At 48.8% G+C, this 24,793-nt stretch overlaps 2 long non-coding RNA genes across 2 annotated transcripts; one reads left to right on the forward strand and one right to left on the reverse strand.

The window, feature by feature from the left end:
* The first annotated feature begins 1,122 nt into the window (after window positions 1–1,122).
* LOC129736375 (uncharacterized) lies at window positions 1,123–5,546 on the forward strand. The gene is made up of 2 exons (XR_008732875.1): window positions 1,123–1,283; window positions 5,128–5,546. It is a non-coding gene; the product is annotated as an uncharacterized LOC129736375 (long non-coding RNA).
* On the reverse strand, window positions 4,015–6,315 carry LOC129736376 (uncharacterized). The gene is made up of 2 exons (XR_008732876.1): window positions 6,041–6,315; window positions 4,015–5,623 (listed from the first exon to the last, which is right to left on the reverse strand). It is a non-coding gene; the product is annotated as an uncharacterized LOC129736376 (long non-coding RNA).
* Between the last annotated feature and the right edge of the window lie 18,478 nt (window positions 6,316–24,793).

A 24,793-nucleotide genomic window follows, 5' to 3' on the forward strand; every position in this document is an offset into this window, starting at 1 on the left:
ATGGCTGTGTGCCCGTGGGGCTGGGAGAGCAGGGAGCAGGGGGACTGTCCTCTGGAAAGGCAGCACATGCCAGGGGCTGCAGGGTGATACCTGTTTCGGCATGGACCAGGAGGGAGCTTGGGCTGGGGGCACATGCTTGCACAGGCTGCCAGCTGCATGTGATGCTATGGGTGGCACCTAAGGTGGTCTCATCACAGCTGCCACTACTGCAGGTTGGTCCAGAATGGACAGGGTAGCCATCAACTCTATCATTGAAGGGCTTTGAAAAGCATCAGACTGTCACCTTGTGCCCCAAAAGCCAAGCTCCAGCTGGGGAAGCCAGTCAGAGGTGTTCTGGCACCGGGGCATGGCAGCGGGGGTACTGGGGCATGGCAGCAGGGGTACTGCAGCCTCGTGCAGGTCCTTTCTGCCCTGTGTGGGGGACTGGAAGGGCCAAGCATCTTTCCTCAATGGGTGAGCAACACCAGCTCCCTGCAGTGAGCTTGCGGTGCCCTGCTCAGCCAGCTGCTTTAAAGCAAACCCTCTGCATCTTGCCACCTGGCACTTCAGCTTTGGTGGGAGTGACATTTGCAAAGGTATTGCCATGCCTGTGCAAACTCTTCCTTTTCCCTGGCATCCTCCAGCTGATTACTTCCCCCCAGTTTCTAAACCCAATCTCATTCCTTTACCCACCTGCATGGCAGAACTCCTCATTGGCAGGCGTTATGCTGGCACTAAAAGCCAGCGTACAGGCGCATTCCTGCGTGTGCTCTGAATCATCATGAGGCTCCCAAGCTTTAAATGGGAAGCAGAACGCGCTGCTTTCTAGATAGACAAATGAAACTTTACCCAGTCCTCTTGCTTCAGAAACAAGCTCTGAATCATGCAGAGGGCGAGGTGCCAGAAGCGGCTCTGCTCTCATCCTGGCTCCACCACTTACTTGCTGTGTGGCCTTCAGAAAAACTCTGAGGGGGTAAGCCCTGGCCCTTCCTCCTCCCCGCTGGCAGCCCCAGGGCAGAGAAGAGGTGCAGGGGCTGCAGTGCTTCATGCACTGGGGGATGGAGGAAGGAACTGCTTCCCATAAGCTATGATACTGCACTCCCCAGCATAACAGGGCTCTTCTGCTTTCTCTGCCTTTCGCCCTCCTCCCAGGCTCCTGGCAGAGGAGGATGCTCCCAGTGCCAGAGGGTGCTGAGCAGCGGGGCTGGGAGCTACAAAATGAACTTTGTGAGGCTGCATGCAACAACTTCTGAGCTCAGGGGTGGAGATCCTCCTGCTGCATTAACAAAAGCCGAGATTCCCAGGTAAACAGAGTGCATTAGTATTTATTTTAGGAAGCTTGGAATCATGATTTAATACTGAAGGAAGGGCTATTCTTACACGGCATTTGCAGAGTTTCTCCTAATGCAATATTTCCTAACTTCAGACATGGTAACCCAGTAAGCTCCATTACTGAGCTAATACTATATAAAAATGATCCTTTATTATAAATCATACTGTACACCAAAAGGATATAAATAGAGCCTCGATGCAGCATTGGCATGCCTCATATTTCTCTTGGTTCGCATTAAATGAGCCACTAAATTACAGTGTCCTTCTTTATAATATTATCCTCCAAAGCCAAGCATTTTGTGTGTTACACAGGGCTGCTATAACAAGAGAAATTAGTACGGCTGGTTTAATTCAGCCGGGTCTGCCATGCATGTTATACCAGAGAATGTTAAAATGGGCCAGAATGGGCAATTTCATTGTCCTTTCAAAAAATTCATGACTTGGAATGTGTGATTTGAGCAGGGCTTTGCTAAGGTCTGACACACAGCCTCTCTGGAGGGGTTTAGCTTCAGAGAGGCGAAGGCAGGGGAGAGGACATCCCCACCCCGTCCTGCTGCTACTGCTCCAAGGGCATGTGGTCCTCAGGCATCCTGCAGGGAACTGGGTGGCTGCCTGGGGGAGAGGCAAAGGCTAGCAGGGCAGAGGCGGGATGATGCGGGGGCAGGGGGGAGCTGCCTTCAGATTGGGGTCCTGGTTTTGGTCTGCTGCTCGTTCGTCCTCCAGCAGCATTGGAGGTATTGGTGATTTAGGTGAATACAGATGCAGGCAGATTCAGGTCCTCACTGAGTGATGCTGGCAATTATTTAACTTCCCCACATCTCACCTGCAGAAATGGGGAGGTATTTTGCCCACAGGATTGATGCCTGCCCCTTTGTAAAGCAGCCCAAGCTCCTCTCCCTGACAGCTGGCACTACAGAAATACATGCAGTTATTGTTTGTATGGCAAAATACAATTATAGTGTTCAGACTAGGGGGATCCAGCTTGACTGTCATGTCTAATGATGGTATCTAACCGTACCAAAGAAGAAAACCCTCCTACAGTCCTGGGAGCTGCACATGCCTTCAGGGACATGTAAAGTAATTCAGGTCAAAAATGTAGGTTGTTTTATTTAGCAGACAAAGAGGTGGGGAAAGGAAAGAAGGAGACGGAAAGAGGAAACAGGCTGCTGCAAAAATACAGTCTTCATAAAGAGCCGTTCAGGATTTCCCCCCAAAATTTAAAGTGAAATGGAACTCTGAGTTCCAACATTTCCTCGGAGGCCTTGCTAGGTCCCAGCTCACACTGGCAGGGACTCAGGTTGGCTCCCTGCAGGGCAGAGATCAGGGTTAGCACATGGAGTTCATGGCTGGATGGAAGGAGGGGGTAGCTTGGAGCAGTGCCCTGGCAAACAGGGGCTACCAAACCCACCCAGGGGCAGCAGCTGGGCTGGTGGTACCAGGAGGGCCAGAGGTAGCATAAGTGCTTGGTGAGGAGCTGTTTAGGATTTCAGAGTCAAAGCCACCTAAATGCTTGTTACCTGCAGAGCTGGAATGCTTCAAGCAAATTTTCAAGCCAAACTGTCTGTGGTGAGGAAATATGTCCCCTTATGTGTGCTGGGAGGCTGCAGGCTCTGTGGCCTGTGAGGACGCCTAGCAAAGCAAACTGTGCCATGAATAATCAATGAAAACTAAAGGTTTCTATTACCTGCAGTGCTCCATGACCATGTGAGATAATGTAAAAATGGCAAGCAGCCTCCTGGAAGTGAAATAAAACCTCTACAGTGCAGCCCTTGGCATCATACCCCTCAGCAAAATCCTGAAGCAAATCAGGGTTATGCAAGCTGTGAAACACCCAGCCTTAGTGCTGAACTGATGAAGCTGCCAGGACCACATCTTGCTGCTTCCAAAAGTATCCAGCACCTCTTGGCAGGGCAGGTTATAAATCCCCCAGAGTTTAATGTACAGACCCCCTTCAGCTCCTTCTGTGTCTGTCCTCCCGCTCCTCAGTCCCTTGGGAAAGGATCTCATAGTGCTGTGCAATCACAGAGTCATTAATTTTGAGGCCTTGGGTTTAAAATTGGTCTTGCACAATAGATAGGAAGGCAGGCACACGTGAAGTAGTAATCGGCTCATAAGAGGAAGGCTGAAATCTGATGTCTTTAGCTATTCCCAGGGCAGAACAGAGCATGACCTGCACAGCCTGGACCACAGTCCCCAGTCCCTTAAAGCCTGGAGAGTGTTGGTTGGCCCGTGACAGTGACAAAGGAGAGGACAGGAAAACCTGATGGTGTTTGGATCTTATAATTCAATACAAACCCGTTTCTGTCATTTAAAAAACATTTAATAAAAAAAGAAAGAAAGAAAAAGAGATGATGATGTAGCATTTATCACAGGGAGACAGTGATATGCTGCAGTGTCCCTGGGCAAAGGTTACATTAAAGATGGTGCTACCATCATTAAGGTGGTGAGCTAGCATCTCTTACAAGCTCAATTTTTGCCTTTCCTCCTTAAAAATCTACATGCAAAAGCAGAAAGTTAGCTGCAGCATTGATAAAGGAGGTCTGGTCCCAAGGTGGAGTTTTTGGTCAGATTTAAAGTAAATCAAATACATCACCTTAAAAATAGCAGTGTTCAGCAAAGCCCAGAAAGCCTCAGTGGTTTCTACTTTGTGACCAGAAAGACAAGCAGGGTAGGGAGGTGGAGGGAGAGAGAGAGAGAGTGATATTAAAACAGCTTTAATTTTAGGACTCGTCTCATCAAGAGATAGTATGTGACACAAAAAATTAGTCCAATTAAAAATGTTTATAACTTAAAGTTGCTTAATTAGCAACTTCAGAAGTTTCCTGATGTTTCCTTGCTACCTTCCCCTCTCCTGTTGGGCCCACACATGGTGACAGCAGGTCCTGGAGGAGGGAAGGTCAGGGCTGCTCCAGCCGTATCCCAAACCTGGATGTTAATCCCTTGGGGACATATCAACCTCCTAGCAAAACCTTGGTGGTGGAAGGTCTCCAGAGGCTTCTGGGGGCACTGGAGGACACCTCTTCCATAGCCTCCAATGTTGCAAGAGAACAAACAAGATGCAAGATCCAACCTACGCCATCACCCTGGGCTGCGGAGCTTGCCCCACAGGGGCATGTGCTTTCCCCCCGGCACCCCGTGCCAGTGCTGGCTTTCCCCTTCGTGCTGCGTTTTCTGTCAGCACCCCAGCATAGCTGGCAGAACATGCAGCGATGTGTCTGGCAACAGCACCCGTGCCACCTTGGCCCACGTACAGGGTAAGTGGCAGAAGCCTTCTCCCCATCTTCCCACCTACTTTACAGCCTGGAGGAGACAGGCAGTTAACGAGAGATGCCTCATCAGGACTCCGCTTTCTGCTTCCTGCTAAGAAACAGCCCCAAAAGGGTCCCCTCCCCAAGCACCTGTGCCAGAGGTGCTTCCAGGAACACAGGCTGGGGACAGTCAAGGGGACACCATCCCCCCTGCCCACCTTCTGTGCTCATCCCTGTTGGAGGAGTTTGGGGAGCAGAGAGGTTCAGGAAAACCACGTGGCGAAACACGGGGACGTGGCATACTGCGGCAGCCACAAGGCAGGGAGCCTGGCTAACCCGGGAGGTGAGGCAGGTTTTGGAGGTTTGTGGCTCTGCCCCTCTAGCAGCCGCAGCCAGGCAGCCACTTTTGTGGTTTTTTGTGGCTTTTGGAGGGAGGTCACCACAGCCCCAAAGCGTCGGTGGCTGCTCAGCCGCTGCGGGGCAGAAGCATCACTGTGGGGACCTTGCACAGCAGAGTGACAGCAAATCGCAATCCAGCTTTAAAGGTTTTTTTTCCCAATTCTTTTAGAGATGGAGGAGGATTCTGGAATACAAGAAAGGGGTTTTCACAACACACATGAGATTTCCTCTGGCCTGGAAGAATAATGTCGAGAGCCAACTGAATTTCAAGGAGCCCTGACCCTTCATCCCCCGTCATCCCTAGCCGTTTTGTGGAGTTCACACAGAACATCCTTTTTGTTCGCTTTGGTTTGCCAACAACATAAAGTTTCGAGATGTATAGTCAGAACTAACACCTCATCTCGCTGACTGAATGTCTATCTAAAATGGGATGGAAAGTATGTAAAAAATGTCCATGCTGGATCAAATGAAAGGCCCTACCTATTAGTCTCTTTCTAATAGCTTTTCACCCTCTATTGCATCATGTATATAGGATTGTGTTCTGAGGTCCTAAAAATAATAAATAATAATTTACTTATTCATTATCTATTTCTGTTTATAGGCTATACTTACACAAGATACAGTGCCAGGCCATTAGACATCAAAGGCTCCACGGTGCAGGCAGCCTACAAAGAAGTCAACATGATTTTTCCAGTAGCTCATTTCACTATAACAACAATAATCATGACTTTACATAGTGCCTTTGATCCAGATTGCCAAAGCATTTTGTTCTCTGATTGGGAAATTACATATAAGATAGGATTCAGTTTGCTCCTCATTGGCATAGATTGGGAGGATCAGTCTCCAATGATATCCAGCAACTCAAACAACAGTTTCTCCATGTAAAATAAAAGGGAAATTTTAAGTTTGAGGAAGGAAATACATGATCGTCTTGGAAAGGATTTTGCGAAAATAAGCAGAGTTAATGTTCCTAATAATGTGAAGAGTGCTTAGGATCTTAAATGATGCTGGATAGCTAGGACGTCACTGCAAGTGTACCTGTAAGGAAAGTACCTCCAGTAGCAGAGAGCGTCAGTACCCACCTAGGGGAACAGCGTGGCCATCCAGGCTGGACCACCCCCACCCCATTTGACATCCAAAGTGAGCTGCAGCATGGTTTCCACCAAGGGCATGCCAGCAGAGGAGGTGAGGACAATGCCAGTAAGACCTTGGCCCTCCTGGCTGGAAGCCTGAGTTCCTTCTACAAGAAAGATGCAAGGGAAGTGGAAAAGATAATTAAAACTAAGAAGGAACCAAAGTACAATTCAACAAAATGGATCTAAATAAAGTAATTACAGGACCTGCAGCACAATACATAGGAACAGCAGATCTTTTTGATTACTGCTGAGCCTTCAGGTCTCCTGGAGGTTCATGGCTTACCTTAGAAATCACATCTGTGGCGATGTCGACCGGGGAGAGTGAAGGGTTATGGTGGCTTCAAACAACCAAGCCCAGGACTGTCATGTAACCTCACTGCTTTATATTTCCCCTATATTAATCCTCAGACATTAGCAAAAAAATAGCACAGCCTTGGCTCAGGGCAGGGGAGATATCAATCAGGAAAACTTCAGAGATCAGGAACAAGTTGGTTCTCAGCAGAAAGGCAACCTCGCATCTTCAGTAAGTCACAGGACAGAGACAAAACACTCTGGCCTTTCTGATAATCATACCCTGACCAAGACAGTTCCTTTGATGGGTCCTTCTGAAATATAAATTAACTTAATCACTTCTGATCTTGGGCAATGAAAGACATTAGAGTGTTTTGACTGACACAGTCACAGAGGGTAAAGGCTGTGTCTGTCTTAGCAAACAGAGCAGCAGCAGAGCAGCACTGGTGTGCTGTCAGCCTGTTTTACTTGTGACTGGCTCCAGCCTGGAGCTGTGGCCCAAGCAGTCACAGGTTGGAGCATCTCAGGTGCACACCTGCATCTCCTCTCCCAGCACAGCATCACCCAAGGGGAACCCAGTTTGCATGTCCCAATCCTCTTCCACAGTGTGAATCATTGAACGACAATTATGTGGCACGACCAGGAGATGTGTTGCTTTCATCCAGACTGAAATGCTAGTGAGAAGCACCTTATGTGTCCATGTCCTGCCTCCCCAGCCCCAGCTTCACTTCAGTCCCTCCTAAAGCCAGGTTCCTACGCAGACCATCCTTCTCTGGCTGCAAGGTTTAAGCCTTCATGGGCAACAAGGGAGCAGAGCAGCAGTTTCTGCAGTTTGCAGAGGACACACACCCCAAGTCAGACTCATTGTGGCAAGGTGAAGCAAGTGAAGCAAAGCCTGTCTCAGCCACGCACTACTGTGGGCACAGACCCTGGTTCTGGACCAGCATCTACAGCACACACCACACCAAGAGCCGTGTCTTGTGACAGCAGGGCTTTCCTCAAGCATTTGGCCTTAAGCCTCTGTAAATGCCATCAGTGCAAGCAGGAGCTATACTTTGGGTTTAAACCAGTCATTCCACATTGAAAAAAACCCTTTTGCTGCAAGATTTGAGAGATCACCAGTCTAAAGGCCGAACAATAGCTCCTATTTTGCTGCACACTGTTCTCCTGTGGAAGTGGTTAATTTCAAGATGATGCAAATACTATTGTCAGCCCCTTTGACTCTCCCTGCTGACAATCTTAGCATTCAGCTAATGTCCCTCTCCCACAAATCCACGCTGCCTCTCAAAGAGCCAAGAGTGCTTGTTGTCCCCTTCCCAGCTGCCAAAACCCTCCAGCTGCCTCCTAATTACCCCTATAATGTGCTTCTGCATATCCGATACACAGTTCTGCAGCACACTAAAAATTTAAGGACAACATAAAATAAAGAAATACTAAATTAAGGAGCACAAGGGGTGCTGGAGCAACCACGTTGTTAATTTTCCTGTTTAATTCACTGATAACAGCTATTTTTGATCCCAAACTGCTGTACAATAAAGTGCCGCACTTGAGCACAGCTGAATGTCAGGGATTCATTGTTTAAGGTCAGAAGAGACCATTATGATCATCAAGTGTAACCTATTGCAGAAGAGATCCAGCGTACCTCCCCCAGTCATTTCTGATGCTGGCCCTTGACTTCTGTTCGAGCTGCCATGCATCTGTTAGAAAGTCATGTAGTCTTGGCTTAAAGACTGCAAGGTCTGGAGAGCCTACCAGGGTGTTAGAAAAGCTTTTTCTTTGGTTAGTTACCCTCATGTAACAAGCGCATGCTTTTTTTCTCCTCTGCCTCTGGCTTGCCTCTGCTTTCTAGCCACTGGATCACACAATGGTGGGTTTTTGTCCTAAATGGAAGTCCACGCTCAGAAATCTCTTTCCTATCGCAGTACTTCTATTCTGTTATCAAGTTGCCTTATAATTTCTAAATTATGTGAAATAGATCAGTGCTTTGTGGCCCTTGTACTTTCTTGCAATTCCCCCCTCTGAATGCTTTCATTTAGCCAAGCTTACTTTGGAGTGTGGGGATCTTTGTGTAAAGCCCTGTTCTTCCTCAAAAGCCTTCAGACCATCATAGTGGCCAGTGCGTGTCCTTAGTACTCGACTGCCCTCGGCAAGGTGCACTCTTGTATATAACCAGAGAAGAAACACCCATGTCACTCAAAGGTCTGGCCATCCTCTTAACTATTTTGCTGCAGCTCTTCTGGTGGGTTGAGCAGGGTGGCTGGTAAATGGGGGCAGCCACCTCACTGGCAGGAGATGGAGGAAGGCATTTTCTATATGCAGGTCACAGCTCCTGCTCACCTTCAGCTGTTACTAACAGGCAAGTATGAGCCCTGTGCTCCTTCCTGCTCTCCTGCCACCAGCCTGCAGGCTCACCTGCCTGGCCAAAAGGTGCTGGCCTTTGCCAGTTGCTCAGAATATTTCCCCCTTCCACCTGACTGCACAAAAACACACCGTCTGCAGTGCAGCTCCTAGCGTATCTGGCAACACCTCAGGAGCAGGCTCTTTGCACATACTTATTTAGTTCTGGCACATCTGATCCTAGCACCATGCACAGTGTGGAGTGGGTGAAGAAGCATGCAAAGATGGTAATTAAATGCAGAACAAAAAGCCAGAGCAACAACTGGAGGAACGGCTCTAGGAACTGGATGTCAGGCTGGCCAGGCATCTGACAGAGGGGTTTTCATTGTGCCAGACCTGTTCACCCATCCCTGCTTGTAATGCTGTCTGGTTTCCATGGCTTTTTTATCAAACCTGAAAATGCAGAATGAGCCCCATGGATAAAATGAGAGACTTGACTTTCCACCCCTAGAGCCCCATGGATAAACACCAAGCGGCAGGTATGGTATTGCTGACTCAGCAACCCTTTCTGGGTTGTGCTCATTCTGCTATGGGACATCATTAGAAAAGGCCGAGATATTTTGTTTTCATAGCTTTTTAACCTTTTCCTTCCCAAAACAGTGTTTGTGTTTATTTTGGCACCTTGAATGTTTTGAAGAGAGAATTGATTTGGATTTGCTAAAGCATTTTTTCCCCTTAATCCCATTAAGTCAGTCTCTAATTCTTTCCAGGGCTCCCTTCTGCGGAGCTATTTCCTCTTGGAATCATTTACTTTCTGTGGATTGGGGGAATTAATGAGGCAGATGCTGCTCTCATTCTCATCACTGTAAGCCCAAAACAACTTCAGCAGTTTCCTGGCACCGATCCAGATTTTACTGGTGTAAATGAGGTCAGAATTTGGCTTACTGTGCTTACTCTTGCTAAGAGACAAAGAAATTGCCGAAAACAAGAAGTCTTGTGCAGGTTGGGAAAGTCCAGTTGGAAGTGGGCAACTCCACGATTTCATTGAAAGGCTGAGTTTCTGCATTTCCCCGCTGAGAGGCTTTGCTGAGCACCACAGATATTCGCACTAGCTTGGTACGCGGGCACTCAGGGAAACAAATCCAAGGACAAAGACTTTCAGGAGCGTCGACGTTGTCTATGGGAACAATTGCAATGTGGCACAAACGTTAAGTCATGCCAGTGCGAAAATGAAGGTTAAGAAATATTGGGAAAGATCAGCTGGCTAAGCTGGTCAGTCATCAGGGGCCTCGCAGGGAAGGAGGAGCAAACAGAAGACTGAGATGCATGTGGATGGCTAAGGGTTCTCTTCAAAGTTTGGCATATATTGTGATGGATAAAATCAAGAAAGACATGAAAAGGAAACACAACCAGCACAGGACAGGAAGGCGAGCAGGGAAGCGTCCTGGCTATAGGCTGGTGGTCAGAGCAAGGCTGAGGAAAGCAGCGGTCTGCCAGCACGGCAGCGGTGCTCCACACAGGGGCTGGCCCAGGCTGGGATCCTCCAGGATCCCTTGGGAGCAGCGTGGGCTCCTCACAGAGCAGCAGCCTGCCTGGCTGCGGAAAGGGGAAACAAGAGGCAGCTACGACCAGTCATCTTGATTTCGGTTCCTGGAAATGCACTGGAACAAATAATTAAACAAACTAATCATCAGCACCTAGGAAACAACCGAGAGAAGAGGAACAGCCAGCCCTGATTTGCCAGGAGCAAATCATGTCAAGTCGACCTAATTTCATCCTGCGACAGGGCTTCTGGATACAGACAAAACAGGAGACATCTTGTGTCTTGGCTTTGGCAAGGCCTTTGGTATCATCTCACTTCACGTTACAAGATGCACGCTAAGGAAGCACGCCCTGGACAAATTACCTGAAGGAAGGGGTAAAAACCAGCTGGAAAACTGTCCTCAGAAAGAAGGCGTTTTTGTCAAAATACAGGGAAGGGTTGGGTAGCGTTCAACAGAGGTCCAGCCACGGGATGATGGAATAGTGAGCATCCTTATCACATATGCAGATGACACCAAGCTGAGGTGAGACACAAGGACATGAGAGAAGAGGATTAGAATAAAAAATCATCCTGACATGTTAGAGATCTGAACAAGGTCTGAAAAACAGGATGCAACTCCATAAGGAGAGAAGCAAAGCGATGCACAGAGGTAGGTACAATCAGCTGCACAGGGACAAAATGAGAGATATGCAGCAACTCAGGAACCTGAAACAAATAAAAAGTGCCGTTTTGTCACACACAAGGCAGTCACCATACCAGGGCATTCAAAGACAAGCTCTGCCTGTAAAATACACGGCTGATATTTCTGCTTCATGCGGTGCTGCTGCGATCTTTACCCAGCTCAGGAGAGTCTGCAAGAAAGTGGGATGAAAGGTCTAGAAAACAGGACTTGCGGAAGAATATTTGTTCAAAGGGGGTTGTTTACTCCAGCAAGAAGGAGGCTAAGGGAGATGCAATAATTTTCAAGTGTGTGAAAGATATCACTGGAGGAGGAGGGGATAAGCTGTTCTCCAGACAGTTCTCTATGTCCATTGCGAGTGTGGCAAGAAACAAGGGCCTGAATTGCAGCAAGAGAGGTTAAAGTCAGATGCCTGGCAAAAGGGAAGGCTAAGGAGCACTAAACCCACCTGTCTGGCAAGGATATGAAACCTCTATCCTTGTCAGTGTTTAAGAGTGGGCTGGAAACTTCAGGAATATTTCTGAAATCAGCCTCTTGAGGTCCTTTCTAGCCGTGGTTTTCTCTGATTCTGTGATGAATGGTGTTAAATGAATATAAATTACCTCACATGGGGACACTGACGTTCAGGCATGGTGATGAATAGTGATCAACGACAAAACTGTCAGCTTGCGGGGAGGCATCCAGTAGGGTTATTACTAGAAACTGGTGTTAGCTCCAGTTTTATTTACCATCTTCATTAATGATCTAGAAAAAGCATTAGACAGCATGTTTATTAAAACTGCAATTGATACTATATTGGGGAGGAGATGCAATCAACAGCCAGGAATGGAATATAACACAAAAGGACAAAAAAAGATATGGGACATGGGGAGAAAATGACCTAGCTCAAAGGACAAACAGACTAATTTGTCTAGGGAGGAAATAGTCCAAAATTAAGACACCCTATGGGAGGAGGAGACCCAAATGCAGTGAAAGACGTTGCAGGGTTAGCACACAGGAAATTGGACAGGAGTTTACAATTTGTCACATCAACAGAAAAAGTCTCAGGAGGGTTTTGGGCTGCATGATATATCCCAGGGCAGAGAGATAAGCAACTGTCTGATCGCTGTTGTGCAATCTTTCCTTCTGGATGCCTCCTGATCAGCGTGGCAGCCAGGCTGGAGGAGGAGCAGGGGGAACCACAAAAATAATTGAAGGCTGAGAAGTCTGGCTTAAAGGGAAAGAATTATATAGGTGTTTTGTGGCAAAGTAACCAGGTCCACGCTTCTGAAGTGTAGATAAGCACGTCAAAAAAAAAAAACCTGCCCTTTTTTCCAGGCATAATTATGACATAAAAATTGGACACTGCAAAAAGATATTTTATACTAGCAATGCATGTTTTAGTTGGCTACAAAGTAGTTTCAAACCGAGGCACTAGCCTCCTGGGCTTCATCCACCACTTGCTGCCAGGGTCCACGCTGGGACAGAACTGTGTGAGAGCTGAAGCATCACCCCAGCACCTGCCTCGGGAGGTGCAGCCCACGGAGGAGACTCCTGGGAGAGCTGTTGCTGCCACACAGTTGCAAAGAAATGGATAGTGGGTTCGCTTTGTGTGACCAGAGCCATGCTGACATTCATTGATAATGGAGTTGCATAAGCAGATCGACATGATGAGCCATGTCAGTCGGAGGGGGAGAAGCCAGTTCTTCTCAGGGGGACAAATCAATAGAGAAAGAGATGCTATTTTCAGGTTTCTGGAGATATTATTGGCAAAAAGAAAGCACGGATAGAAAACTTTACTTGACAGAGTCCTTTAGAGACAAGATAAAGGTAAAGGCTTTTTCTAACATGTGATTTTGAGCCTTTTCACCCTTTGTCCAGCTGGCTTTTGAGATTGAGGTCTAGGAGTGCAATGGTGTGTTTGTCCCAGCTGATACTGGAGCGCGCAGGCTTTGAACAATAAGGCTTTGTTCTTTTGCCAAATGCAGCAATGCCTGTGCTGTTGCTTGGGGAAAAAAAAGGAACAAACACATTAGGAAGTCACCGAAAATGAAATGATGGCTCACTTCAAGGAGTGCAGCAGCACACTGCGGAGATGAATGAGCTCTGCATGGCGTGAGACCGTAAGAGGAAGAGATCTTCAGAAAGACACCCTTTAGTCGTCCCCCCCCCACTTGCAGTATGACAGAGGAGATGACCTTCAGATACGTCCCTGGGATCAGCAGGCACCTGAAACACTTTGCATTTCCCACACCTCCCTGCTGACCACAGCTTTTGCAGGGAGCGTGGGTGTTGCTGGCCGGGTGCTGCGTGAGGGTGCCCCTTGCCTTTAAGGAGCAGTCACCACAAAGCAAATTTGGTAGCTCTTTCCAGCAGAAGACTTCAAACGCAGCTCCGCAGCGTCGCTGGCATGCCAACACTGCTAGCTGTGGGACCACCGAGGTGCAGGACCACCCGAGCCTGTGGCTTGCCGAGGGGCAGGCGGCTCAGCTCCTACCTCACAGCCCAGTGCCACCAGCAATGGGGAGGGAGCCGGGGGAAATGAATTTACGAAGAAACTCGAGGGGAAAATAGGCAGGCTGAATAAGCACAGTGATCCGGAAGAATAAATTTACTGAACCTACATCCTCGATTTTAATGGGCTCTCTAATAGCAGGGTGAGCCCAGCAGAGTCGGTTATCTCCCAGAAAAAATGGGGCTCTGGCTTTTGTTCCTCCCGCTTGCTTGATGATGGGAACCATGGGACCCCCAGTATGAACACAACCAACATAAAGCCGAGCAGATGTTACCTTAAATTCGTCCTCAGCTCATGGGGGAGGATTAAGTGATATGAAACCACAGGAGCAGCCCAGGTGGGAAAGATTACTTCAGTGGGGTATGAGCTCTTATTGGAGTTAGGGGAAAGGGCTGGTAGTTGTGTGTTATATGCTGGGATCAATTACACTGGAAAAATGCAGAATACAGTGAAGTGGAGGTTTGGGGGAGGGTGGGAAAGGAGATTAAACCTAAATGGTTGCGTTAAAGCTGAGCAAAGAAGAGAGAGGCAGAAAGATGGGAAGAAAAAAGGTGCACAGGGTGGCTAATACAGGGTCAGGACAAGATTCTCATGAGCTCATCCAAATGCGTCTCAGGCCAGTAACTGCACAGTAATCGCCTTGTGCCCGCGCTCACAAGTGCTGGGAACGGCAGGAACAAGGGGTGGGCTCTTCAACTCTCTAATTCTCCTTCCTCATTTTGCAGAATTGCCACATGCTGAAATAGCAAATGATGTATGAAATGAAAAATCGCTCCCCAACCAATGCATATAGATGATGCAGAGAGTATTTGGCCATTACTTCCTTGCAGTAATATTTATCTACATTAATGCCTTGTTCAGAGGTAGCTGGAAATACCCAGAATGTGAGCGGCAAGGGGATCGGAAGAGAGATCACCGAGAGAGGCAAAGGAGCAAGGCAGGCACTTAAGGAGGCAGATATGAAGCCTTTCCCCCTATAAATCACCAGCTCAGTTCTAGCCCAGGTTATTAGCAACCACAAGGCAATATCCTGGCACCCAAAGTGAACCAGTTGCCTGTAAAGAGCAAATTCATTTAGTGGAGACGTCAGAGGAGTCATTGCCATTTGGAGGCTACTTCGGGGCCAGCGTGGAACAAGCCAGTGGCCTCGGGCCAGTGCCCAGTAATACTGGGAGGTACTTTCATGGTGAGAAAAGCCCTCCTCAGGCGGCATGCTACTGGGTGGCGGGAGCCAGCCCAGCCACGAGTGAGGACAGCAGCAGGGGGGCAATTCCCTGTGACAGCTCCGGGCAGAGGCACATTGATGGGACTCGCACTGAGGGGACCATGGGCAGCCCCAGCACCAGATGCAGCTCCTTGTAGCTCTGTGGTGCCCCTGGAATGACTTCAGCCTCTGTCCTCCTGGGGAAGCCTGCTGAAGTTCAACAGGGAAAGATAACCTCTCCTACAGGGATTTTACATCATGCCACACAGTTTAATAGGAAATGATTGCTAGCCCAAAAATCCTGCCAAAAAAAAAATCTCACTTTTATTAAATATGTAGCTTTCTAGTAATTTATTTTGAGTGCTGTTGACTCTGTTATTATTGAAATCTTGGGGAAGCTTCCCTCCAGGCAAGGCTGTGGGTCTGCCCCTTCCCAGCACACAACACACACTCCAAATTTCAGTCTAAACCCAACCCAACCCTCCACCCTTTGGAAAGGGCTGGTGCCTCCTGCTTCAGACTGCACCTTTCAGCCCCGGAGCTGTGAGTTGCACTGAGCTCAGCCTGGTGCAGAAGGGGCTGTCTAAGGCAGGACAGAAGTTTGGAGGGTGGGATCTGCAGATAAATGTGTAAATCCTCTGGTCTTTCATTTTAGAGAGAAAGGGTAACTGTGTCCTGTTAGAGCTGGTGACCCTGGGGGAGCAGGAGCAGCAGCACCAGGAGGGCTGCACATGCCTGTGCGTGCTCACCACCTGCCCAGCAGCCTGCTCTGGCCTGACCACGGGGACTGCAGAGCCCTTCCACACCTGCAGGCTGGAGGTTACAAAGGCACAGCAACAGAGAGGAGAATACCTGACTTGTTCCCAGTTTGTGGGAGGTTTCACAGGCACAGAGGGTTGGATAAGCTCAATGCTCTAAACAGCAGGAGTAGATTTGCAAAGGGTTGCACGGTGTAAGATCTTGGGCAGAAACAGAGGTGGAGGCAAAGTCTGCTTTCTTGTGATGCCTGCTGCTTATTCGGGTGTGCTTGATCATTTCTCCCTGTAAATGCCTGGGAATTCCCTTGTCTTTCTGTATGCAAGAAACACAGCGCTGGAGCACACTGTCATGTTACTGCACGTACCCAAATCCAAAAAGCTTCAATGCTTTCTGACAGCCCAGTCCTCTGCCTATCCTTGGTAGCATGCCCAAAGGCTCAGCATGACTGTCTAGTTTGTAATCTCCACGCACAGGACTGAGTTTCATAAGGTGTTGGCCAAGCACAGCATCAGTGTTTAGCAGACTGTATTTAGTGCTGCTGGCTCCCTGATGTCTGCGCATAGGACTACATTTACAGACGTCTTCTGAAACCAGGGGACAGGAGGTGGACCCAAGCTGAATGCCTCTTGCAAGCACCCCTAACCTTGCACAGAAGTGCCAGCTTGCCAGATGGACCCAACAGACAAAGTCAGTAGAATTAGCAAAAAACACACACTCAGTCAAAGATGCGGCTGGACTCGGTGCTAGCAAAGAGGCTACGGAATTGCTCAGAGTGACTTATAAGGCAATATAGCAAAATACTTTACACTTAAACAGCTAGAAACCAAGGGATTATACAATCCTACAACATGCAGTTAGTATGTTACTTTTGCCCCCTCTTACACACGTTTTATGTCCTCATCACCAGAACAAAGCAACTGGAAACTGCTGATAACTGCTTTTGCCCTCCTAAAACTTCTTTGGCACACTAGATGTTTCAGCTTTGCAGGAGTCTCCGGGTCCAAGTTGACCTTCAGATACCAGGGAGTCAAGAGGAACTGCAAATACTCATCCAAGGACAGGTTTTGGCTCTCTGCCTAGCATCTGAAGCACTTTGTATTGTCTCTGAGTGATAACACGCTTACATGACATCAACATATATTTCAAGATAACACTAAAGACATGATCCACAGAAACTTAGCTATCAAAAATATTGACTATCTGGAAAATTAATCTACTTTCTAACCAGGGCTTTCAGACAGGCAGGAGCTCTAAAACCTCAGTCTCAAAGTCTACACAAAGCTCACCGCATGCTGGACAGGACATGGGAGGTATTGGCTAGCTTGAAGGGACTCGCCAGCATGTAAGTCTGGGACGATGCTACTGAACTTGGAGTTACCCCTCCCATGCTGCTGTTAACCTGAGAGACCACACTGACCTCCTGGCCATCTCATGGTCAAACCCACAGCCCTTTAGGAAGTCCTTTGGTTGATGATTTGGTACATGCTAGTAGTGGACAGGAACATCTACCATTTGCTGCAGGAATTTAACTAAAAGGGAACCTCAAGTAAGGATTCTGCATTTGTGTCTGTTTTCCGAGTCACACACTTAGTAGCAATACAATTGTGTAGGATACACATACAAATGCTTGTCTCAGGAAGTGCTTTTACGTAAACCCAAAGAGAATATAATTTTCACAGATTCCATAAGTACTAGAATTTATGAGATCTCTTCCACACCCAAAATATGATTTCAAAATTTTACTGGCACTCTGTGAATGGAAAGCTTGTTACGGAAAGTTGGATAATAAAACATCAACTCAGCTCTTGATTCAGGCCTCGCCCTTCTAAAGGCTTCTAAAATATTCTTAGCCCAATATTTTCCTCGCAGGTTAACAGGAGATGATCTGAACATAGTTCAGTTCACACAGAGCACCACATATCGCCAACCCTTTTAACTCAGGAAAGTCTGAACCCTGGAAGGGGGCTGAGCCCTGGGGAAGCCCAGAAGCAGGTGCTTGCCCTCCCTGCAAAGCCAAGGAGGGCTCTCGCCTGGCCCCATCCCGGCTGTCCCTGCCCACCGGCAATGCCAGGCTTGGGAGAGCCGCTCCTGGGACACACGCAGCCACGGGGCAGAAACACGCACCAGCAGCGTCTGGGGGCAGCGCACATACACATACTTGCTTGCTGGTTATGTTTGGAATGTCTGGGTTACTAATAATATACTTAAATGAGATGTCCAGTGGCTGCTGGATGACTGAAAAATACAGGTGAAAACATATCTATTTAGTCTGCCTCCTCCAGCTCTTCCTCCTAAAAGATACCAGCACTCCAGCAGCAAGGAGAAACCAGGAATTTTGGCAGTGGCCAGAAGCAGCTTTATCTAGGAAACCAGAGCAGCTTTTAATCAGATGGAAAAGTTTTGACGCGCTGAGCTGGAGGCAGAGCATGGGTGTTGTGGGTGACTTGCTCCTCGGTGCAGAGCACCCACAGCCGTGTGGAGTTGTACCTTTCCCGTGCTCTCCCCCTGCATTACCCCTGACTTTCTGGAATTCATGCCAGCTGCCGGGGTGTGGGAGCAGGGAGACGGCAAGCTCCTGCAGCCACCACCATAGACCAGCACTGGCTGGACAGACCTTTGGTCTGCAATGGCACTGCAGCCGTTTGTACTGCACCTCTGCAAAATGCCTTCCTCCACAAATACCTACCAAAGAGCACTGGCTGGCTCAGGATGTTACAGGCTGTTTCTTGCTTTGCAGCCTGCTCCCCTGAGTGATGAAGTGCGGTGGGGGGGCGGTGGGCTGGGGCAGCTTCACACCCTGCTCTCCCCCTCAGCATAGAGCCCGGGGGCTGTGGTTGGGGATGCTGGTTTTAGATCATGAAAAGAACTTCCAGCATCTGATTTATGCTGTGCCATTGCTTTCCTTTTGTATTTCAGTCAGCTTGGACACTGAGGAGAGATGAGCGCGAGTGATTAAGAGTCACAGGCTGTCATCACCCTTTCCCTCCCACTGCCATTGTTCTGGTGCAACACTCCTAAAAAAGCACCAGGACTACCTTTGGGAGCAGCAGCCTTTCTGCTATTGCCATCAGTCCTGTTTCTGTGCTAGCTCCCACCATCGTGCTTGCACAAAAATCTGCACTGAACACAGGTGGTAGAAAGGAACATTTGCTCTCAACCAGTGCAGCAGCAGCTGATGGTGTGTGGACCACAGATTGGCCAACTCCCTCCCCCGTGCAGCTTTCATTTGGGGTGCTGCACGTTTCTTTGCATCCAATGTGTCCTGCAAGGAGCTCTGAGTGGAAAAGCCCTGAACAAGACAAATTCCCATGCAGCTGCAGAAGGCTGGAGTCATCTTCCTGAGAGACTTTTTAATATGCACAGCACTGCTGGGCAGCACACTGGACACAGAGCGCCAGCCAGCTCTGCCAACCCTTGCAGCAGCACAAGCGAGGGGCAGCAAACTGGCCCAGGGAGGGTGGGAAGGCAGGGTGGGCTCCAGTCTGGAAGCCCATCTCTTGTGAACCTATATCTTCAGGCTCCTCGAGTCCAGGCGATCACTGAACAACACAGCCCCCTCTTTGTTTTGACCGTCTAAATCCCTATAAACAGAGCGCTTGTTCTTTTTACTTTAACGTCCTTTGTGGTTTCATGAAAACACCGGATGCTGCAGAAGGCTGAAGCATGAAAGGTTCCTCTCTCTATCCTGTCCTCCCCGTCCAGCAACCACACTAAAAAGAAACCACCAAATAAAGTGCTTGCAAATACCTGGACCGACAGCCCTGGTGATGGAAAGCTCTCGTTATTCATAGACCAACTCGAGCCCAGGCAGCAGCTGTGCAAGTTTCCCAGCTTGGCCCTCAGCAGCGCCGATGGAGGCCGACCCGAAGGGCCCCATCTTGCTGCACGCTTTCCTCGCTCATTCAAACCCTTGGCAGCGCGGTGGGTCTGCCCGCCAGGCTGCCAGCGGCGGGGGGTGCTTCCCACGGGGCATGCAGGAGCGAGGCAATGGGGGGGGTGGGGGGCAGCTGGAGCTACCCCAGGCATGAGATCGGGGTGGCGGCAAATTATCATCTTCCAAGCCAATGCTGCAAGCAGCTCTGTGGGTGAGAGTTAAAGCTTTTCATCGCTGAAACCTTAGGTTCCTGTTTACCAAACAGTTGTTCACTCTTCATGCATTTGAGTGAATGAGGAAATGAACCACAAGGCTGGGCACAAATGCCAAAACCCCTGCTTAAGTATGTAAATCACCCTTGTGCAACTTCCTCTGCCTACTTCGGGGTTGAAAAATGAATCCCTCTCCTCGGATTTGTTGTTTCTCGTGAGCTCCTGCCACTTCCCGGTTCACCACCGAGCCACCATGAGCACAGCCTCTGCTTTTCTGGCAGCTCCATCACTGCATTCATGAAGGCAGAGGCAAGTTACTGAGAAAGCCACACTCTCCCTTGGCCAGTGCTCCCACTGCCAGTCCTACCCTACACATGGCACATGCCCCACTGGAGCAGCAAAGGGAGAAAGACAAGACCTAAATTCTCCTCTCCAGTCTCGAGGCTGGGATTGCTGCCATACTGTCCCAGCACTGGACCCCCTAAATAAGCTCCCAAGCCACAAACTTTGCTTTTCCTGAGCAGATCCTTCTGCTTGGGTTCCTTCCCCTGTCCTAGACCTGTTTGTTACACCCAGCTTGAGCTCCTTGCTTGCCGGTCCCTCCAGCACCTCACACTCCCTTCTTCCTCATCAGGAGCAGCCTCTTCAGCCACCTCCTTCTATTACCTGCATGCCCAGAACTCATAAAACCCTCCAAAGCCCAGAAAAAACTTACAAAGACAGATACCCCCCATATCTGGAAGGGGGAAGGCATTCTGCATGCCCGGTCTAACAGAGAGGAGAGGCCACCCTGCCCACGCTGCAGCCAGCCCAGGCTCAGCTTCTGGCTGCCACGTGGTGCTGCAAAACCAGGAGGGCACTGGCCCTGCCGCGGGTACACGGTGTTATCTAGTGGGGCAGCGTCTCTTTTTCACCCAAAACAGCTTCCCCTGCCCGTCCAGATCAAGGACACTCATAAGACAAACAATCCTGGCTATTTTCTCAAGCTGATAGCACATGAGAAGGGAGAAAGGACACAGCTGTTTGGCTTCCAGCAGTGCATAGCCCCAGGTCAGAGCCTCCTCTCGAGGGGTCCAGAGCCTTTCAGCTCATTCTGCCCACTGTCCCCTTTCCCTTGCACCCCTGTTGCCTCTTTTTGTCCCTGCACAGCCTCCCCATCTCCCTGCTGCTCTCCCAGATGAGCTCAAACACCAAAGAAACGAAATGCACCCACAAGGTGAGGAGAAGGGGTTCGCCGCAGCAGAGGAGCGCTCGAGGCAGTGGCAGGAGAGGGTCTTCCAAAGGCTAATGACAAACAGCACCCGCTCCACTTTCCCACCTGCCTCCCTAGAGGGGGGCAGGGGGGGCATTGAAACTCCCCCCGCCTGCAGCACACCTAATGTTTTCATTCCTCTCTGCTGTGAGCAACTTGATCGCCTGTTGAAATTCAGGCTGGGTAATCTGACATGCTATCAAAACTCAGGATGGCTGTTGATGCTTCTTGAATTCATCAGCAAACAGTTATGAGTTTTGTAGATGGTTTCATTATTTATTTTCTGTTTTCTCACCCCACAGCGGCCTTCGCGTATCACACCTTCATCTTGCTTAGGAGACATGCGCAGCCCAGCACAGCTCCACACCACGTTGTGTACTGAGAAACACCTGGAGGCTACCTGCCTGTCTCTCATTATCATATTTATGTTGCTGTCCTTGGCTCAGGTAGGTCGTCTTCTCATCAAGCTCAGCAGAGTAATGCTGTGGTCACTCTCACGGGAGCTCGAGGCTACTGTCTCCACAATCACTTCTCAGCCACCCAGACTGAAATGCCTTGGGCTGATGGTGCGGTGGTGCCCTCCCCAGCCACCTGGGAGACTCACTGGAAGGCACCTGGTCTGTTTGATCCTGCAAACACCACTTCTATCATAGGCTGCACAACTGAAATACAGAAGAATTTGGTCCAAAGCACTAAGTGAGCCTCTTGCCTCATGCAGGAGTAAGTACAGCAAAGAAGAAGGGTTTGCTGGTGAGCACAGTTTGCAAGGTCCATGTGCTTGAGCTTTGCGCACTAATGTTCCCTCTCAGAACTATTTCTTACTGTCTCCTTAATCATTCCGAAGACTAGGATTCATTTACTTAAGCCATGGTGGGACTTCCTACTGTCCTGGCCAGAAGGGAGCTGCTGTGCTCCAGTCAGTTTCCCAGCTGAGGAAGCCTGGAGGGGAAACCCAGGGACCCAGGACTTTGAAGCATGCCTCTGAACACACCATCCAAGAAGCTTAAATTGCGACGGAGATCCACAGGCACCAAATTTCTATTGGTTTCACTGGGGGTAAGAGGCCAAAACATCTTTAGGTGTTTGTAAGTGTAACTGTAGGTTGAGGTCCTCACTGGGGCAGGCTTGGTACAAACAGGATAAAACGTTCCCTAAAGAGTTACAGTCTGAATTTGAGGGTAAGGTGCAAGGTAGGACTGAGCAGACAAGGGTGGGAAGTGGCAGAACAAAACTATAGAACAGAAACTTGCTGCATACCAGGCAACGGTTTCAACTTGCTGCCTGCCTGTTTTATCACACTGAAGGACTCAGAGACACATCTCAAAGATATTAATGCACCTTTCTTAGCTTTGGCTTTCTACTTCTTGTGCTTCCCAGAGACATTCATATCAAGAAAGTGTCACTGGATTGAGCCATCTCCTAAATTTTGTACCAGGCGGGAATTTATATACCACCAGAAGCTCAGATCCAGAGTAACTGTCTCTTCCAAACAGCTCCCTTGAGACAGAGAGAAGTGTAGAAACAAACGCAGAGACAAGTACTTGCAATGCAAGCGCCAGGCACCCATGTGTGACACAAATTAACTACCCCGGCTACATGCACATCAAACCCTGCCCTGCCTCTGCCTTGCCTTGGAGCAGGATCCTTGTGTTGCAAGTGTGTGCCGTGTCCTGCTGCTCACCAGAGAGCAAGAGTGCTTCACAGTCGTAACTAGCAAATAACAACACTACCTTCAAGTGGGGAGCGCATGCAAATGTAGTAAGTACTCGGAGAGAAAAGCGATACCTGTTCCATCTCTTCCCGGCAGCGGGAGAGCGGAACAGTTGCAATGATCACCACGCTGAAGTGACAATTCACTCATGGCTTGCTACCTCTGGCTCTGCAGGAAGGATCCCCACAAGGTAGCTGGCAATCAGTTCGTGATTGCTTGGGTCTGAGTATAACCAAGGCCCGGCATTAGCCACCCAAACCATCTTCCCCAGCCATTATCCCAGGCATACTCTAATATTAAAAATAATCGGGGTCATCCGCACCCACTTCTGAGACCTCTGCCTTGCTGTGAGCCTGCCACTGCCATGGATGCGGTGCCCGCAGCTCTGGGTGGGTGGCACTTGGAGGGAACAAGCACTACAACAGAGGCGCTGGTGCTGTAGCTTCCCCAGCTCTGCCCACAGATAGAAATGTAAAAAGCAAAAGCTGCACGGCTGACACAGCTAGAATGCATCTTAGTTCACACTGAATATTCATTTCCCGGCTTTTGCTGAAGGCCTTCAAAAACACAAGCACTCACCAGAACAGCCGCTGCCTCCTTGTGCTATTTTATTTTAGAAGAGGCTGCCCTGTAGAAGATTTTAAGTAACTTCATGAAGTATATAACTAACAGGTCACTTGGCTAAGTAGACCGAGCCGGCTGTCTTACAGTCTCCTCCACATTTTCATTAAATCTAAAATCAGTCAGTATTATGTAATATAAATGCAGTGGCGTCAGAGACTCGAAGCTGAATAAGGATTTTGAATTAAGAGTACAGAACAACCCAGAATTGTCTTCCCAAATAAAAAATCAGAGCACCCAAGGGCTCAGTCTGGCCCCACAGAGGCACGGAGTTTCCATGAAATGGCTGTGAGCTGAATAAGTGCTCTGGGTATTAATATTCAAAGCAGGGCATCACATATGGCTTATGAAACACCTCTTCATGTGGATTAAAGACCTGTTCTCAAGGCAGTGAGCTTCCCATTACAACTGGAGCCACTAGGCTCCAAATTCATTACCATAGCACACTTACTGGATAAAAAAAAACCCAAAACCTGGAAGGCTTCCCTTTCTATTAGCCTCCCTCTCTAACTATTAAGATTCAGCCTCATACCTGACTTGACTAATGATGAGTCCCGAGAGAGTAAACCCAGACTTCAGAGCAGTGCAGCCACTCTGAGTAACCTCTGGTTCAAGGTGAGAAGCCCACGTGGGATTAGTCCAAGCTGCGGCCAGGTGGAAACATTAATGGCCATCATTAAGGGAGCCACAGAGGGGTTTTCCTCAACTGGTGAGAACAGAAGCATCTTTCCATGAGCCGTGGTAGCTGACCTGGTTTGTAGTCTGTGCTGCTGCGTACCCACACAGGCTGCTGCATGGTCCCCAGGCACGTTCTACTGACCAGGATGACATGCCACCGTCCCACTGGCTTCATCAGCACTCGAATGGCATTGTAGACATTATGGGCCTAATTACACTTAGAGAAGGACCTTAATGCAGGGCAACGAAACCCTCTGTGGATGCTTGCTATGTATTTTACTTGAATGAAAGTCACTTTTTTTGTTTCTGGCCAAATATATGTCATGATATATATGTATATAGCACACACACACATACACAAGTTTGATTTGCTAATGGTTCTCTGTTGCGGTGAAGCATCATCTCATATTGCAGTGCAACACCTTCCCTCCACGTTCTGCTGCTGAAAAGCGAATGCCTCTTGGCTGAGGAGGGCAGATTTGTCCCTATGGTATGGCTCAGTATGCAAGAAGCGATGCAGAGCACCTGTTGGCTTTATTTGCCCACCATGCAGGTCCTCTGACTGCTAGCCCTGCTCAGTGCTCCTGAAGGGAAGCAGAGGTTTTGGTCTGTTCCAGTGTATCTGTCCCTGTTTTCAGAAACAGTTCCCTAAGTAGGCCAAAAATGTCTCTTACATCTTCAGCCTTAGAGGATACATTTGTAAGGCAACACACACACACGAACGGGGTGACCAGCTGTTCTACTTTTGGAGGTACTGTCCTAGTTCTCAGAAGCCAAGCTGCACTGCACCTCCCATAGCGGAGAGAGGCCAAATGTCCTACTTTCTGTTCTTGGTGGCCTATTTGTCCCACCATGAGAAAGTAAGGTGTGTGACTGTACTCCCCACCGTACGCCGCCTGCACAGAATGCCAACAGACATGCAAAAGTCCCAGACCGCTTCCAAGTTACGTCTCAAAATCCTACCGTTCCAGCTCAGACTCTTGTCTTGCAGCCACATCCAGGTGCAGTGAATGCTATTAAAATCTGGTTTCCCTGTCCTCTAAT

Source organism: Falco cherrug, chromosome 6 (assembly GCF_023634085.1).
Source record: "Falco cherrug isolate bFalChe1 chromosome 6, bFalChe1.pri, whole genome shotgun sequence".
Lineage (NCBI taxonomy): Eukaryota > Metazoa > Chordata > Aves > Falconiformes > Falconidae > Falco > Falco cherrug.